The 17137-nt window shown below is 41.4% G+C and overlaps 1 protein-coding gene across 2 annotated transcripts in view; it reads left to right on the top strand.

Annotated features, from left to right (window-relative positions):
• Positions 1–17137, top strand: part of Prlr (prolactin receptor) — a 174614-nt gene that overhangs the window by 103296 nt on the left and 54181 nt on the right. For both annotated transcript variants that reach the window (XM_052743139.1, XM_052743137.1), the window contains exon 2: positions 11656–11717. The gene's annotated coding sequence lies outside the window, so the exon portion shown is untranslated. The remainder of the gene's footprint in view (positions 1–11655; positions 11718–17137) is intronic.

The following is a 17137-nucleotide window of genomic DNA, read 5'->3' as shown; positions in this document are numbered from 1 at the left end:
ATGGGAAATGCAGATCTACTTTCCTTCCTCTCCATGTGAATATCGTTTCACCAGCACCATTTGCTACAGAGACTGGCTCTCTCTATTAACAACTTTGTCAATAATTAGACAACTGTAGCTACGTGGGTTTATTTCAGATCCTTAATTCTACTGGTCTATATGATTGTTTTCTTCTGTGCCATGCTGACACTAGCAAAAATAATTTCTTTTTATGTGAAGAGTGAGTGTTTACAAGTGTTTACCTAATAATAGCATGAATAAGATTTTGATAGTTATATCTGTGATTTTCAGCTATCTTAATTGAAGGGTCTTAGATGACTCTTCTTTTTCCCTTGAAATATTTCTATAATGTACAGAGAGATTTGGGTTTGCTTTTATTTAATTGGCAGGTATGTGGGATCCAGAAGCTGCCTTTGTGTGCCCAGCTGAAATGCCTGTGGCTGGGTGTTCTGCCAGGCTCCACAGTTGTCTATCAGGATCTACTAACTACATAATGCTGTCTGTAATTTTGGCTTCATCTTCTCACAGGCTGATTATAAATGGGGTGACACAGAAAAGAAGAGATATGTGGATCAAAGAGGTTTTTAAAGGTCTTAGGATTCTCCCAGTACCCTATTCAAGATGTTCTTTCTTAAGATGACAAAGCCCTTCATGTCTATCATTTGTATGTGGACAACAGTGGCCAGCTGAAAGTCCTAGAAAACTAGTATGGCTGTTTCTTGTCTTTAGAGTATTAAATAGTACTTAACCTGTTGTTCTCTTGTTCTCATCATCAAATGAACATAACTTAGTTCCTACTTCCTAGCTTCTATAATTCCTGGTGCTTGATAAATGTGCTATCCATGATTATGAATAAGATCATTGATGTGTATTCATTACTTCAGTTTCTTGTGGATTATGCAACAAATCTCACAACAATACAAAGAGATGATTATGTGCATTCCTACTTTAAAGATTAAGGAACTACTGCCTTACTCAAGGTCACATGGCTGTAAAGTGGTGCAGGTTATAGTCACACAGCTTTCAGATGGAGTCATACCCTATACACATCCACTGGACCATGCTGACTGCATATGACACATCAGGCTAGCCAGCATTCCATAACTGGAATAAAACTACAACATGCTCAAAGAAAACGAAACCTTTGGGTTTCTTTCTATTTTAATAAAATGGTTGGTTCAGTTGCACCACTTTAGGAAATGATGCCACAAAAACCCCTGAGGAAAAATAAGAAATAAGAACCTGGAACAAAGTTTTTGAAACAGGCTTGAGACGGAAAACACCTCAAAGCAAAGCAAATTTGCTGCTCTATCTCTCCAGCATGGAGGAACGGGACCCCTAGTTTATAAGGACTCTTAGTAACTGTACCCAGCACTCACAGGCAAAAAGGAAAAAACCCCAGCACCCTGAGTACATTGCTTCATTTCTACCAGCCAAGGAGTTGGTGTTGTGCCCCTGTTATTTCAAGTCTTGACTTAGTGGTATAAGAAAACCACCACTGTCATTCTCATTCATCAGCAGCACTTTTGAATTAACCTGGAATATAAAAGAGCAAACCAAAGAACAGCTTATCATACCATAAGTTCAACTACCCCTTCAAAAGGCAACATCAATCAGTGAAATAAACAGCTAGACTGAGAAAGGGAAGTCAGCCTTGATGCAAGCTACTCATTGACTGCTCCAAGTTGATCCTTAACTGTTGCCCCAAGAGACATAAATCCTTTCAAGGGCCCTAAAGAAATAACACTTAGATGGTCCCTAAATGGGACAGAAGTAGTAAGGAAGTGAAAGCAGATCTCCCCACCAGCAGTCCCTCCTAAACAGGCTCCCTTATTACACAGCATAAAAGATGAAAACTTTTTGGCTACTAATCCTAAATAATCCTAAACCTTGGATACTAAGACTGAGAAATATTTACTCTCTTATATTTCCAGGTAAAGATGGGATGTTCTCAGTTCAGATCACCATGACCACAACAATTCTCTGTATTAATTATAAGAGTATGTTCTTTCCTCGAGTATGGTATTTAGTGACTTCCAACTTTTAAAACGGTAACTCTTTATAAGCCTCATGGTGATTTAAAGAACAGGACAAAGGTAATACTTAAGAACAGTTTTAAGCCGGGCGTTGGTGGCGCACGCCTTTAATCCCAGCACTTGGGAGGCAGAGCCAGGCGGATCTCTGTGAGTTCAAGGCCAGCCTGGTCTACAGAGTGAGATCCAGGAAAAGGCGCAAAGCTACACAGAGAAATCCTGTCTCGAAAAACCAAAAAAAAAAAAAAGAACAGTTTTAATATTGCAATCAATGGGGAATTAATTTTCTTCGAGGTTAGGATTTCCTGCATCTGGAGATGGGATCCAGTACCTCACGCACACTAAGCACGCGCTGGACCAATGAGTTGCAGCCTCAGTCCTCCGAAGTTTTTAAACCGATTCCTTGAGATTTCTGGAAAAATATGTGTTTGTCACTCAGAGGCTGTTTTCTTCTTGCTAGTTTTTCTGCTGTCTCCACATTAGTCGCATAGCCCTAGCTTGTAAATGCTCCTCCCTTCATCTGAGAACTGGACTGACACTGAGGGCCTCTCAGCTAACATAAACAGAAAGCCATTCTGTTCAGGTCCACTGCTAGTGGTCACCTCATTACCATGCCCAACCCATGGCCACCCTGGTTAAGATGACCACTGGCCAGTTTCCAAAGAACCACATTCATGCTGCACTTATTCACTGAACCAGAACAACCCCCCCTAATTTTAAGTTGTTTAGCTACTCTCTTGTTTATAAACTCCAGCTGTAGATTATGACATTCCCTGTTGGTCATTCAAGGCTACCTGGACTTTGGTTCTTTCTAAATATCATCAGCATTACTCCTTATTTACTTTACATTCATCCTCAAAAGAATTTAAAACAATCTACTTCCTACATGACTCCATAATAACCAGTTCTGCCATTTGGGCAGGTTATAACAATAAGAAAATGTATGACCCTTTTGGTATTTCCCTGTTACAAAACACTTCCAACACCCCTTCTCTCATTAAAGTCACCAGCTTTAGAGAATACCAATTTGTCTAGATGCTCCTGGTAAAGCTAGCATGTGGAAAGCTTTGCTCAAATATGCCGCTGTAGCTCGGACAATGTGCAGGCTGGGAAGACTTATTTGAGTTACAGTGTGATGCTCCAACTTCATTTTCAAATCTGGTTTCCAAAGAAATTCCCATCTTAATGTTTATCAAGAGTAGGATGTGTAGCAACAATTAAAGAAAAGGAGACCATGAATTTGAAAAGCGATGGGGTTTACATGGGAGGGGTGGGAGGAAGGCAGAGGAAGGGGAAATGATGCAATTATCTTATAATTGCAAAAAAACATTTTATTTAGTTTTGTTTTTCCAGACAGGATTTCTCTGTGTACCTCTAGCTGTCCTGGAACTCTCCATGTAGACTCAACTGGCCTCAGACTGAGAGATCTGCCTGCCTCTGCCTCCCAAGTGCTGGAATTAAAAATGTATACCACCACCACCTGGTACAATTTTTTTTTAATGTTAAAAAAAATGGCAGGAAGACATGACAAGTACCAAAAACAGGAGATAGGATGGGTAGGTACTTTGTCAAGAATCCACACAAAGAATTTCTTGGAATGAAAGGAATTTAAGAATTTGGACTAGATGTAAGTAGCTGGAAAGAACCATGAATTTTCCCCAGCACTATTATTGCAAAAATACCTAAATTTTGGAGTAAAAGTTCTAAGTGCAGATTAGATTGTAAGTCTCTCCAGTACCCTAGAAGCAGAGCACTCCAAGAGCTGAACATCTACTTATGACTTCTGTTTATACAGTCCAAGCCCTCTGTAAGAGTCCATGCATCTCTACATACACATCTACAGTGACAAGGTCTCAGAGTGGTCCTTATCTTCCTGAATCACCATAATGATAAAAATGTCATTCTGCCCAGTTAAGAAGTTGTTCGAGTTCTGCCCAGTAGCAGACAAGTTGGATGTCCAGCAAAATACTGCATTAAAGTTTTTTGAACCCAGATCTGCCTCCATGTAATTTTCACTTGTTTGAGGGCACAATGAATTGGATGTGTCCCCAAAAGCTCAAATGATGGGTAATTAATTCTCGGTGTATCTGTGTTACGAGGCAGAGAATAGAACCTAAGAAGCAATTAGGCCATCCCTCACAAAAGCTTGCTTATAAAAACAAGTTCTGTTCCTTTCTTGTTCACTCTCTAGCATGAACCCTCTCCTCTTTCTCGTATTCTTTGACATGCATTGTCTTGAACTCTCTCCTTCCACCATTGGATGATACAGCCATAGGGATTTCACTGGCTGGGGGAGAGAGTGTCTGGCCTGGACTTCCCAGTCTCTAGAACTGTAAAAAATAAGGCAGAGAGTGCACTCTATCTTCTCATGCCTTTGAATATATTCTCCTAGTGGTGATAGCCATTTTGAATGACCTCAGGACAACACCCAAAATTCGTGAGAAGAACACATTATCTTCCCACCTTAAGCTACTTCTAGTCTTCAGTCCTTTTCCTCTGATAAATTGCATCCAGCTCATATAATTCTTCTAAACATAATGTTTTAATTTAAAAAATTATTTGAAAAATGCATACATTAGTAATGTATTTACATCATTTCCTCCCTCTCTTTTCCTTCCTTCAATTCTTCCCACACCCCTACTCCCTCTAAGGTCCATGACCTCTTCTTCTATAATTATTGTTACACATATATGCATATGTGTTTGTACACACCCTCCTGAGCCTGTTTAGTGTTACTTTTATGGACATATATTTATGGCTGACCAATTGAATAACCTATCAGGGGCACCTCCCTAGAGAAGTCTGATTTTTCTCTAAACAGCCATTGACTGCTGCCATGAAGCTTTTCATCTAGAGTGGAGCCTTGTGAAATTTCTCCTACCCACATTGGCATGTAGACTGATCTTGTCATTACATAGGCCTTCTTTAGGCAACCACACGGTTGATATTTCACAGGAGGAGCATTCCTGCCATGTCTAGAAGATACTCTCTAGCAGCAGGCATTCTGATCCTCTGGCTCCTAAAATCTTTCCAGTCCATCTTTTGCAATATTTAAGCCTTAGGTGTAAAGGTTTTATTGTAGATGTGCCAGTACAGAGTTGGATCGTTGAGTAGAGGACAGTAAACAGAGAAGACAATTTACTTACCTGAGGATCCTCAGATATTACCCCACATTTTTCAGATAATCAATAACTATTGGCTGAATAAATATGTATTGAACAAATGAACAACTGACTGTGGCTTATGTTCCAAAATGAATTTTTAAAGGTTCTCTCTAAAATGTCACTTACGTTTTAATCATTTTTTAAAATTAGTTCTCTATAAAGAAGCTTGGTTCTCCAAATGTACTTATGAAGATTAGACAAAATCATGCTTCAAGTGGTTAGAAATAGTGTCTGGCAGTCAATTAATGCTAACTAATTATTTTCTTTCTGCTTTCTAGTCATTTTTTAAAAAATAGGATTATGCTGATGCCCTCAGGCTCACTAATCTGAAAATCATTTTGTTATCCACTAATGAAAAGAGGTCTGGAGTTGCAATCAGTTCCCACTCTGTGCCTTTAACTGGGCCACCCACACCTGCACCAACCCCTTGGAACTGGCATCAGTAAAACACAAAATCCTGGATTCTTTACTTCCTCCTCTGGACTGTTTAGTTAGCCCCTGACCTTTGGGCCAAGTCTTCCATTCCTAGTCAGCACTTGCCTGTTGCCTGTTGGACCTGACATCTGAACTAACTTTACCTTATTTGACTCTTTCCCTCTCTCTCAATCAGCCCAGTGAAGATTTTGGAATTTTCCTTTGGTTCCAACAAGGCCCCATTCCCTTAACCAAGGGTTTTTTGTTTTTTGGTTTTTTTTGGTTTGCCTCTGCCACATACGGGTCAAAATTTTCAATCTGTAGTTGTCATTAATATTGAGATTTATTACTCAAAACTGGGAGATAAAACTGACGCTCTTCATGTTTATGTATCTTAAGAACAGAAAAAAGGAGTTTCACCAAGCATTGGATTTTCTTGTTTTATCTCTGTGTTAATTCTGTGTGGGACTGACGGCCCCACTTCCCCCTTCCCATCTCTTGCCTCTGCTTCAGTCTGTGGAGCTCAGACACAGGTACTCACCAAGAGTGTGGGCCCCAAATCATTTCTTGGATGGACTTGCATTTTCTTCCCTCAAGACCTTATGTTTACAGATTGGTATGAGTGACTGGATCTGTTGCCAGAATGCTTGAAGCCTCTCTTATTTTCTGAGTATAGCTGAAAATTTATCAACTGAAGCCTAAACTTGAGCTGATGTCAATAGATAAGGCACGGCTTTGGTGGATTCATCAGCTACAATGACATCAGCGGCTCTGGGTAGACAAGAAATACTTGATGTCTTTTTAACCTCTGACTTGTGGGAGATTTCCATGCACAGCATCTTCTGTTGGTTACATAAAGAACAAAACAGTGAGTCTTGACTTGCTTGCTCCATGGCAGACTCTCCTTTACAGGCACTGTGTCTCCTTTTATATTGAGAAGCAAAATGATTGAACACAGGAGCTAACAAAGGCAATACCAAGTTCACACTGTCACCTCTCTCTGTTTCATGCCCTACTTCTAATGCCTTCAACACGTAGTACTCAAATGGAGACAGGAAGAGAGTGTGTGTGCTGCATTCATTGTTTCCTGGAGATAACAGATGGTTGGATTTTTTAAATTTATTCAATGTACTTTTGTCATATTATTTCCCCAACTCCTCCCTGTACTCCCCTTTTCTATCTACTCTGCTTCATCTTCTTTCTCTTGCTTTAATAAAAAAAGCACACACAACAAAATAATAAAGAGAACATGGAGCCCATTTAGTGTTGTCCAACTATTCCTGAGCATGAGGCATGCCCTAGAGTGTGGTGGATATGCTCAGTGTCACTGCATGAAAAGAAGTGATTTTCCCTTTCCCAATAACTATCAATCGCAAATATCTTTTTGTTGGGAGTGGGACTTTGTGACCATTTTTCTTTCTCCATACTTTGATTTTGTCCTGTTTGCATGTGTTCAGGTCTTGTGCATATTCTCACGATCTCTGTGAATTCACATGTGCATCAATCTTGTTACATCTGGAAAATGCTGTTTCCTTGGACTCATCCACCACCTATGGCATTTAAATTCTGCCTCCTCTTGCACATCAACCCCTGATCTTTGAGAGGGGTGGTGTTATATAGACATTCCATTTAGGGCTGAGTGCTTTGAAGTCTCTCACTTTATACACACTGTCCAGTTGTGAGTCTCCAAGTTAATTATCATCTAATGAAAGGAGTTCTCTGATGAGGGTTCTATGGTGCACTGATCTATAGATATAATAATATGCCACTGGGAATAATTTTATTACTATGTTCATTTAGGCTTCCCCCTAGGCCTATGACCAATCTAGTCTCAGGTTCTTGACCTCATTAACAGTGCCAGGCATGGGTTCTATCTCATAGAGCAGGCCTTACATCTTATGAAAAGGTGATTTGTTACTCCAGTAACATTCATGCTACTGTTGTACCAGTGGATATACCTTGCAGACAGATTGTTATTACAGCTCTCAGGGATCAGAGCTGGGTGATACTGATAGTTACTTTTCTCCTCTGGTAGCATCTATAATACCTTCCAGCCCTTCGAAAGTCAGTCAAGAGAGGTGAAAGTTCTAGTTGAGCACCAGCTTGATTTCTCCATGTTCGATGCTAAAAGTATATGGTGTCTTTAGTAATAGTGTATTGCAATCAGGTTGGGGATGGTAACCAATATCATTGACAACAGCTTATCATGTTTGGGAGTGGTCTGTGGGGCTGCTTTGGCCAATGACTCAAAAAGATATAACCGATTCCTGGTTATAGATTTTATTTGGTAGCATATGATATCCCTTTGGGACATTGTCTCCCCCATTATATGGTAACTCCATTTAAATTCCATTTATATATGTATATATTTTAGGGAGCTTCCACAGCAGTAGGTTTTGTGTGGCTTTTCAAAAGACTTTTAGTGCTAATTATCTCTTCCCATATTCCTTCCTCTACCCTGCCCACCTATCTCCCTCCCCATTTAATCCTCTTATTCTAATTTCTCCTTCATCACTGTATAACAACGCATTTTCCCCTATCCTTGGTACTTGGAAGATTACCTCATCCTCCACCCTAGCCCCTTGCCAGCTTTTTAACTTTGGTGTTTATTCTGACTGAAACGCAGCCACATACAAGAGAAAACATGCAATATTTTTCTTTCTGAGTCTCAGTTACCTCACTCAGGATCATTGTTTCTAGTCCATCCGTTTACCTGCAAATTTCATAATTTCATTTTTCTTAACAGCTGAATAATATTTCATTGTATAAATGTACTACATTTATATTGTCTATCCACCAGTTGGTGGACTTCTAGGCTATTTCCAATTTCTGGCTATTATGAATAGAGCAGCAATGAACATGGATGAGCAAGCATCTCTATAGTAAAATGTAGAATCTTTTGTGTTTATGCCCAAGAGTTGCATAGCTGGGTCTTGAGGTAGATCAGTTTTCCTCTTTTTGAGGAGCCTCCATACTGATTCCCATAGTGGCTGTACAAGTTTCCATTCCTACCAGCAATGAATAAGTATTTTCCTATCTCCATACAGCATCTGATGCCATTTGTTTTATTTATCTTGGCCATCTTGACTGGCATAAGATGAAGTTTCAAAGTAGTTTCTCAGTCCTTTGCATTTCATCTTTTGAGGCCTCTCTTTTTATTTCTGTATCCCATGTTTTTATTGGGTTATTTGTTTTATTGATGTTGAAATTTTTAGTTCTTCATATATTCTAGACACTAATCCTCCCTATATACATATCCCTAATGCAAGAGAAACAGTAATTAAAAAATCTCCCAACTGAAAAAAAGTCCAAGGCCAGATGGACTCAGTGCAGAATTCTACCAGGCCTTCAATGAAGAACCAACACCAATACTCCTCAAATTATTCCATGAAATAGAAATTGAAGGGAACTTTCTGAATTTTATTCCCATCAGGGTCATACAGTAACAGATAAGCCAGGCTTTTAAGAGAGGGCAATGAGACTATGTAGTGTTCTTGTGGGTAAAGCTGAGAGAATAAGGAAAACTCATCACTCTTCTACACACAAAGAAATGAGCAAGAGTGATTTTGTGGAGCTCAGTGATAGGGTTATAGAGGAAAGGCTACTCAACTGAATAATGTGCCTAGAGAGACATATCACCATTACAACTGAGTCATGTTGTAATGGAACATGGAAAGGTAGATGTGTAAGGAAAGAGTATACTGACATGCCCATTTCCCATCCTCTGCCTGATGCAGTTGAACTCTCCCTGAAGATGAAGGCATGGGAGCCCAGCAGGCAGAACCATCAAGCCCAGAACAGGATTAGAATAAATGTGGGAGCAAGGACAGAGACTGGCCAGAGTTAAGTGACATGCCAGACATTTGATGCACGCTAATGAATAATAGAAGAGCAAACAATAAAAGCCCAAGACCCACCATTCAATAAACACTTTTGGGCGCTGCTGAAACTACACTTCCCTTGATGCCCCTGTGCTCTAAAGCCCTCATTACTACTATATTGTATTTCAATCTGTCCATCTGAATGCAGCCTCTGACCTATGTCCTGCTGCCTCTGTGCCCTTCTCCAGCCTCAGCTAACCCCTCGGGGTTTCCAACAAGAGTATACACAGAGTATAGATTTAATTTGAGTGGGAACAGAGAGGAGCTGGGGCTGTTCTGAGCAGAGCTAGGACATTAGTGAAGAGAGCTAAAATAGTTCCCAGAACATAAAATGCACTCTAGAATATTTAAGAGTTTTTAAAATGAAAATGTGGTGTTGCTGTACCTTATGGAGAAAATTTGGTGACTTACTTCTAGGAAACCTGCCCTCTGACATCTGTGTCACAAGCTGTGGGTTCACCAGACTCCACATTACCTTGTGGATGAACGTCTTTTGCTCAAATAGCTTTCATCATATCACCGGCTTTGATTGCAAACACAAATCAGCTGCCTAATCAAAGCAGCAGTGTTGACAAAGTATTGACTGTGTTGTGAGGGTTTCAGAGTTATGAAGACACTGGTGGCCACCATGGGTCTCCAGCCGGTCACTTCCTCCTCTGTTAGTTGAAGAGACATGAAGAACGTTCAGCACTAGCTAGCTTCTTCAAGGGATGATTCCTAGAATTCTAGCATTTGAATGCTTAGAAATTATTGGAAAGCCTTTTTTTGGCTGTTTCCACTAGCCAGTTGGCTTTCACATGGGATTGTGAGACTAAACTGGACAATAATTTTGAATTTATGTCCATAAATAAAAATCAGTTTGGGGGAGAGGGGTTGGTTATTTTTTTACATGTGTATGTGATCCGTGTGTGTGTGTGTGTGTGTGTGTGTGTGTGTGTGTGTGTGTGTGTGTGTGTGTTTGTATATATGCAGGTACATACTCATGTGGAGACCAGAAGTTGATGTCTAGTGACTTCCTGCCGCTCTCTACACCTTATATATTAAGGCAGGGTCATTCACTTGAACCCAGAATTCAAGTGAATCAACCTAATCTAGCTAGATTTGGCTGATCTAGGCAGCTGGCTTGCTACAGGGATCCAGTCTCCACCTTCCATGTTTGCTGGGATCATAGATAGACCACCATGCCTCCCCAGCATCTATGTGAGTGCTGCAGGTTTGAAATCCAGTCTTATAATCACATGGCAGGTACTTTTCCTACTGAGCAATCTTCCCAGCCCTAAAAGCCAGGTTGAAAAAGTACCTTCTGGCATATACAGACCTGTTTTGTATTGAAATGTTGAACGAGTTTCTTCCTGAGAACTGCATTTCCAGCAGTTATCAACCGTGTGTCCCTTAAACCCTGGCCAATCAGAAGCAAAAGTCTGGGATTTCGTACAGAAGCCTAGAGTCAGGAAGACTAGCTGGATAAGGTTGGGGCCGTGACTCCTAGAGGGTGTATCATAAGAGACGCAAGGCTTCACCCTGCATTTCAGTGAACAACCCATTTCTTACCATTTGGCAGCCTTCTCCTGCCAAAGCGTTTTTGACTCACCAAGGGAGAATCCAATCTAAGCTTCAAGTAAAAGTGGACAAATCTAACTTGACCAAGGCCGTGTCGGGATTCATCAGTAAATACCATCTAGGACTTCCAGTATCAAACTCCTTATAATTTAACCCCATTGGGCTAGATGGACTATGAGCTGTAGATTAGATAGCAATACTGAATCAATGGTTATCTTCTGACTTAATCACATTGTTTATAAAAAAAAGAATGTCCTATTCTCAATAACTCAATATAACTAGGACAAAGGAGGCATCATGACTATGACTTGCTCTCCAGTCTTGGACTTGGGGGAAAAAGTAATTTTTATGCATAAAAGACACAGGATGATGAATAACATATTAATAATTAGGATATCTGGGTGCAATAGATGAAATTTATTTTTGCAACTTTTGTCTAAGATTGGTATTACTTCATAATGAAGTTGCCAAAAAACTAAGTCCAGAAAATGAGAGCTATTATAAGTGAGGGTGTTTAGCCTTGCTATGTGGCACAGGAAGCTGGAAATGACAAATATCCTGCTTCGTCGCACTTGAACTAACATGAGTCATCTTCTCTTTCAGCTAACGGACACGTCTGTCTGTGAAGGTGAGCACCACAGATGCTTTGCACGTGAGCCCTGAAGGTAAGAAGGGCTTGATCTAGTGCCCAGCTGATTGCCTTCCATTGTCCATCTCATCCTGGCAAGGACCGGGACCCAGCTACCTTGATTCTCAAAGAACATCATCTCAACCCATTGATGTTCACTCATACAGGGCACTCTGCTGTCCTCAAAAAACATCTCCAATCTCCCTAGCTCATTGTCTCAGAGAACCTGATGTTCATCTCTTTTCCTTGTTTTTCTCAAACGCTTTTCATGGTTGATATCCCCTAATAGTGCAATTAGGAGATTTTTATTTCCTCTTTACAGTTTTCTGTACTTGGGAGATTTTTTTGACAATGTCTGTGTTACTTCTATAATCAGAAAGAGAAATACTGCCTCTGCTTTTATTTTTCCAACCAGTTCAGTACAAATTCTGCCACCACTTTCTGAGCCTTGTCTTGGCCTCCTTCATATTGTCACGCCTTGGACCTGCTCCATCCCAGCCTATGTGACAATACTCATACACGGCAATCTCTGAATCTTCTCCATCTACTAACAGCAAGGAAGTCCTGGGAACCAGGACCTGTCAGCAAATAGGCCATGGAGAAATCATCTACACAGATTGCCTCTGCATATGCTACAGTCAAAGATCTAGACTACTTAAGGAAATAGAGGGCTGCTTGTGTAACTCTGAGGCCTTTCTTTCCTTCCCTTCCAGGGAAAGTGAAAAACATCATTAGGATAGGAAATTGACTAAGTTAATGCCTGAAGAAAGTTCTAAGTGAAAAGTTTCTGAAATTTCTTTGAGCCACCTCTCGGGGGTTTACAACTCTTCCAACAGTGACATGGAGGTATCCCTTTGTGAGCCACCCCTCACTCCAGTGAAGTCTTGCCTGTCTCTTGGACCAAGGTTTCTCAAACATTGTCAAGACCTTCTGATCAAAGAATATATTGTTTGTCACGGAGACAGCTCTCTGTATGGTAGTAAACTTAGCAACATCAGAGTATAAACCCACTCCCTCCCCAGCTTCATTGCTTTGACAGTGTCAAAACATTGCTTAAGGTCCTGGGAAGGACAAAATCACCCACCCTGGGTAGTGACTGTAATGTGTTCAGACATTGCCAGATGTCTCCTACGTGGAACAAAATCCTTTTATCAAAAACAACTTCTCTAAGTTACCTCAGCCCTGGCAGGACCTTCTGTCTTTTCATTTAAATGGACTGAAATTCATAGTGTGCAGAGTGGACATTAGGAAATGTCTACAGAAAGGATACCATAAGTCATCCAGACACTTTGGGTACAAGAGATCCCTGTGACATGAATGTCCTTCCCTGGATGGTCCATGAGCATAAGGACTGATGAATCAATCCAGCTAAAGTTCTATGCATACCTTCCTCCATTCTGAGCTCTGTCCCTTGATTTCACATGGTCTGTACTACTCAAAAGGTAGACAAATTGGGAGACAACAAGGTTATACTAAACACTGTATTAATCTTTCCCCAGGAAGACAAGTACAGAAAACTGGAGTCTGAACTGTATTGCAAACACACAGAGAATTCTCTGTTAATTCCTTTTTTTAACTTTATATATACTTACTTATTGTGTAAAAAAAATTGTCTCTTACTGACTTTATGAATTTTTTAAGCAGGAAAACATAGAGTCTAAACAGTGGCTTAATTAAAATTCATTTTTTCCACTCCAAGCAGTGCAGAACAGGTGAAGTGTTGGTAGCAGATGTGTCTACGGTTAGAACAGGAGAGTGGGGCCCTAAGAGCAAATCCCAAAACACAAACATTGGTATGATCTCTGCTTGCTCATCTCCAAGTGCCCCCCAGGACCCTTTTATCCTATCAGTTGACCTTCTGTAGCATCAATCCTAGCCCCATGTCCTCCACCCTTTACCCAACCTGGAATTGACATGCAAAAATTATTCTGATGCCAGTGTGTACCAGTGAAAACACAGGCAGGAACTTGAAGGCCGTTTTAAGACAAGCCAAGACACACAACAACACAGTCCAGTTTCAATATGAAAAGAACATCCAGGAACCAACGTTCATGAATACTCCCCTGAAAGGCTGGGACTCAGATTAAGAGCTGGACTTCAACTCTTGTTCAACAGCCTAACAAAAATACCATGGTCCATTGTGAGCTCTGTAAGCTGCTTTCTCATCTCCAGCTTTTCAGTTATGTCCCCATGGTTGTGATTCATTCCATAGCAAGGCGGAACAAAGCACCAACCTACTTGGCACCTTACATTCTTTTGCAAGAACTCTGGCATCCTCCAGGATCTGCCCATTCCAATTCTTTCCTAGCTCCTACCCATATACTTGTGACCTTAAATCTTGCCAGATTTGTGAGAGACAAAGGAGCTTAGAAGCATCCCAGAGCACTGGGGGTTGGGGGGGGGGGATATGCCATCTATCAGGCATACTTTGATGTGCATGAAAAAGTCTTTACCCATCATCTTTTTACATATCACACTTTTCTGCTACCTTCCCCAATTCTAGCCACTTGGGCTTCTACTTTGACTAAAGCATGGTGTTGTTCAAAACCTGTGTGCTAGTCTTGGCATGTAGACATGTAGCTGACTGGTAGAGCTCTTGCTTAGTCTGTGTGAGGCACTGGGTTCGATCCACAAGACAAGAGAAAGGAAAAAGAGCTACACAGTTGCCTATGAGGATTAGGACCTTAATTTCTGCCTAGCACTTGGTTTATGAGATGGACTTTCTTGTGCTTCTCTGAGAAGGCTATGGATTGGAACCTAGGGGAGACTAATTATGGTCATAGTAGAGAAACTGAGTACACTGGCCATCAAATCCCATGCCACTAGCCACATATGCCGATTTACATGTAGTCCATTGAAATTAAAAATTGAAGATTCAGCTCATCAGTTATATATAATCCGTTTCAAATGTTCAGTAGCTACATGTGCTTAGTGATCATTTTATTGGACAGGGAACATCTAGAATACTTCCATCATCACAGAGGTTTGTACTGGAACAAGCTGGTCATCCCAATGAGGAGTTCTGGGAAAATGAGACAGTTCAGGCTCTGCAGTGAGGGAGGGGTGACAGAATAAGATCCTAAAAGAAAGCGAAAGGGAGATCAGAATACTTCAAATACCTCAGCCATTATGTCAACTTGTGCCCAGCCATGAAGAAACATGCAGTCTCTACCACAAAGCTCCAGGAAATGAAGGAGTGACCACGGCTGCCTTGGAGACCCATTTTTCTCCCTGACTGGTCTTTGGATTCTGTGGACTCATGGTGAAACAAGAGACTGGCTTCTGAATACTGAGGCAAGTGGGAGCCTAAGCAGAGCTCACACCTAGGAGTCAGTGAGTTCCCAGACAAAGAGAAATGAGTACTCTGGTGGCATCGGATCCTGGGACCATACTCAAGACTCCACATAGAGCTGGGATTGTTCAAATCAAAAAAGCAATGCAAGGAAAAAGAATCATCTCCATTGCAATTTATGCTTTTAGGAAGACTCCAAGGAACACAGTGGGTATCCAGGGCAATTTTTGTCCCTTAGTCACAGCGGTGGAGGAGTGGTCATTGTCCACTAATGGAAACAGTGGTTCATCCTTACATAGGACTTTATAGACAAGTAGAGTACTTTCACAAAAGTCACTCATCTCAGTCTCATCCTCACAGTCACTCACTGAGGGAAGTAGAGGAGATATGGCCCTCTGCACTTTCTTTAAGAAAAAATGGAGGCTCAGGAAGAGAAAGAGACAAGCCATAATTAGCATGGCTGGTAAATATCAGGACCAACCATAGAAAACACCCACCTATCCTGTCTGCGGTTCACAACCCCTCTCTCAGTTGATACAGGTCACTTAGCACCCGTTCAGTTCCCGACGTCAGTCATCGCCAAGCCTAGGAGCTCCCCATAGATGCAAGCTCAACCTGTATCTAGCTCCATCCATGCATAGCGTCTCCGACAAGCTCACTGACTCTGCCTCATTTACTCAAACTGCTGCAAGAGGAGACAAAAGCCATGAAGCTCCACTAACGCTGGAGCTGCTCTTCCCAGAAGATCCCGTCTTGCAAGTGAACACTCACACTCAATAATTACAGGAGGAAAACAGTGTTTGTCAGTGTGCACACTAGGTCTACTGTCTGTCTTCTTGGTGAAAAATGGGGGGGGGGGGGAATGCTGCTTTTCTGTCTGCCTTGAGATACCCTTAGTCATGGCAGATTTATTTTTCTAGAAAACTGAGTTAGAGTGTTTCCATTCACATGACTTTCAACAGCCTGTGGCCAAATACAGCGTAGTCTCACATTTGAATGCACTACAACTCATGATGCATAATAGTCATTCACATAATTGGCTACATGGAAGACTGGATTCTGTATTTTCCTCTAGCACACAAAGATATACAGAGTAACTATGGCCTTTATGTCTAATGACCTCTAACACTAAATCCACCACTGACTAGAAAACTAAATAGGAAAGAAATTCTAAAGCTATTTAGATAACGTAATATTGAAGACGGTGGCAAAAATAAATTGGTCACTTTAAATGTGATCATTCCCAATAAGTCAAGGCCTCTAGCTTCCGCATCCAGCATGGCTTAGGCCTGGAAACTTGACTACGGGTGCAACAAGAGAACAGTAAGAGGACAAACATAACACGCATACAGAAAAGCTGGGGTCAGCTGGGCTCTGCCCACTGATGGAATGGCACCAACTCCACACGGCAACCTGGAACCTCAGCATGTTTATGTGCAGCCTAGGGAGGGAATGTAGCTCGTCTTAGTAAGAAGTCTCTATAGGCAAGCAATCTCGGGGTATAAGCATCCAGGAGGAGGAAGTTGTGTTGCTGTTTCTTGTCCACGTTAATCAACTGGTCTACTTGTACACACTGTCAGCATTTGCATTCGGACCAGAGGAAAACTTTTGCATCCCTTGGAGCCTCATCCTAGGGGTGGAATCTGCCACTCCCACGGGTCTGAGGAATTGGTCTTTGACATGGCCGTGCCCCTGTCAAACAATACACATCAGGACTTCATCTGCTCTTTACACACTCACTCAACGCCTCTGTGGCACTCCACACCTAGCAATGCACCCCTTTCCTTCCATTACAGAAGAACCCCAGTGTTTCTCTATCAGGAAGAAGCTTTCTCAACACCTAAGCCACAACATTTGACGATGAGACTACTGAGATGCCTATGCCAAGTTTTGCTGTATGCCCAAGGCAAGTGGGCCATGCTCTGGACAGTCCACACTCTCCCAGGGCTGAGTAAGTGCAGACTCTAAGCCTCTTAGAGGCATCTTTTTGTGCCATGGCCCCAGGGAGGATCCTTTGAGCTGCAAGCCATAGCATGCCTGGTTAAAGGTGGATTAAACACTGGGCACGTAGCACTCTCCTAAGAAGCTCTGGGAAAATCAGTTTTAGGTTTGATTTAGCAGGTCATGATAACTCCAAGGACCCAGAATCAGGGTGAGGGTTAGGG

Source organism: Peromyscus californicus, unplaced genomic scaffold, assembly GCF_007827085.1.
Source record: "Peromyscus californicus insignis strain IS unplaced genomic scaffold, ASM782708v3 Scaffold_18__1_contigs__length_77618521, whole genome shotgun sequence".
In the NCBI taxonomy this organism is placed as follows: Eukaryota; Metazoa; Chordata; class Mammalia; order Rodentia; family Cricetidae; genus Peromyscus; species Peromyscus californicus.
This window is presented reverse-complemented; position numbering and strand designations above follow the sequence as displayed.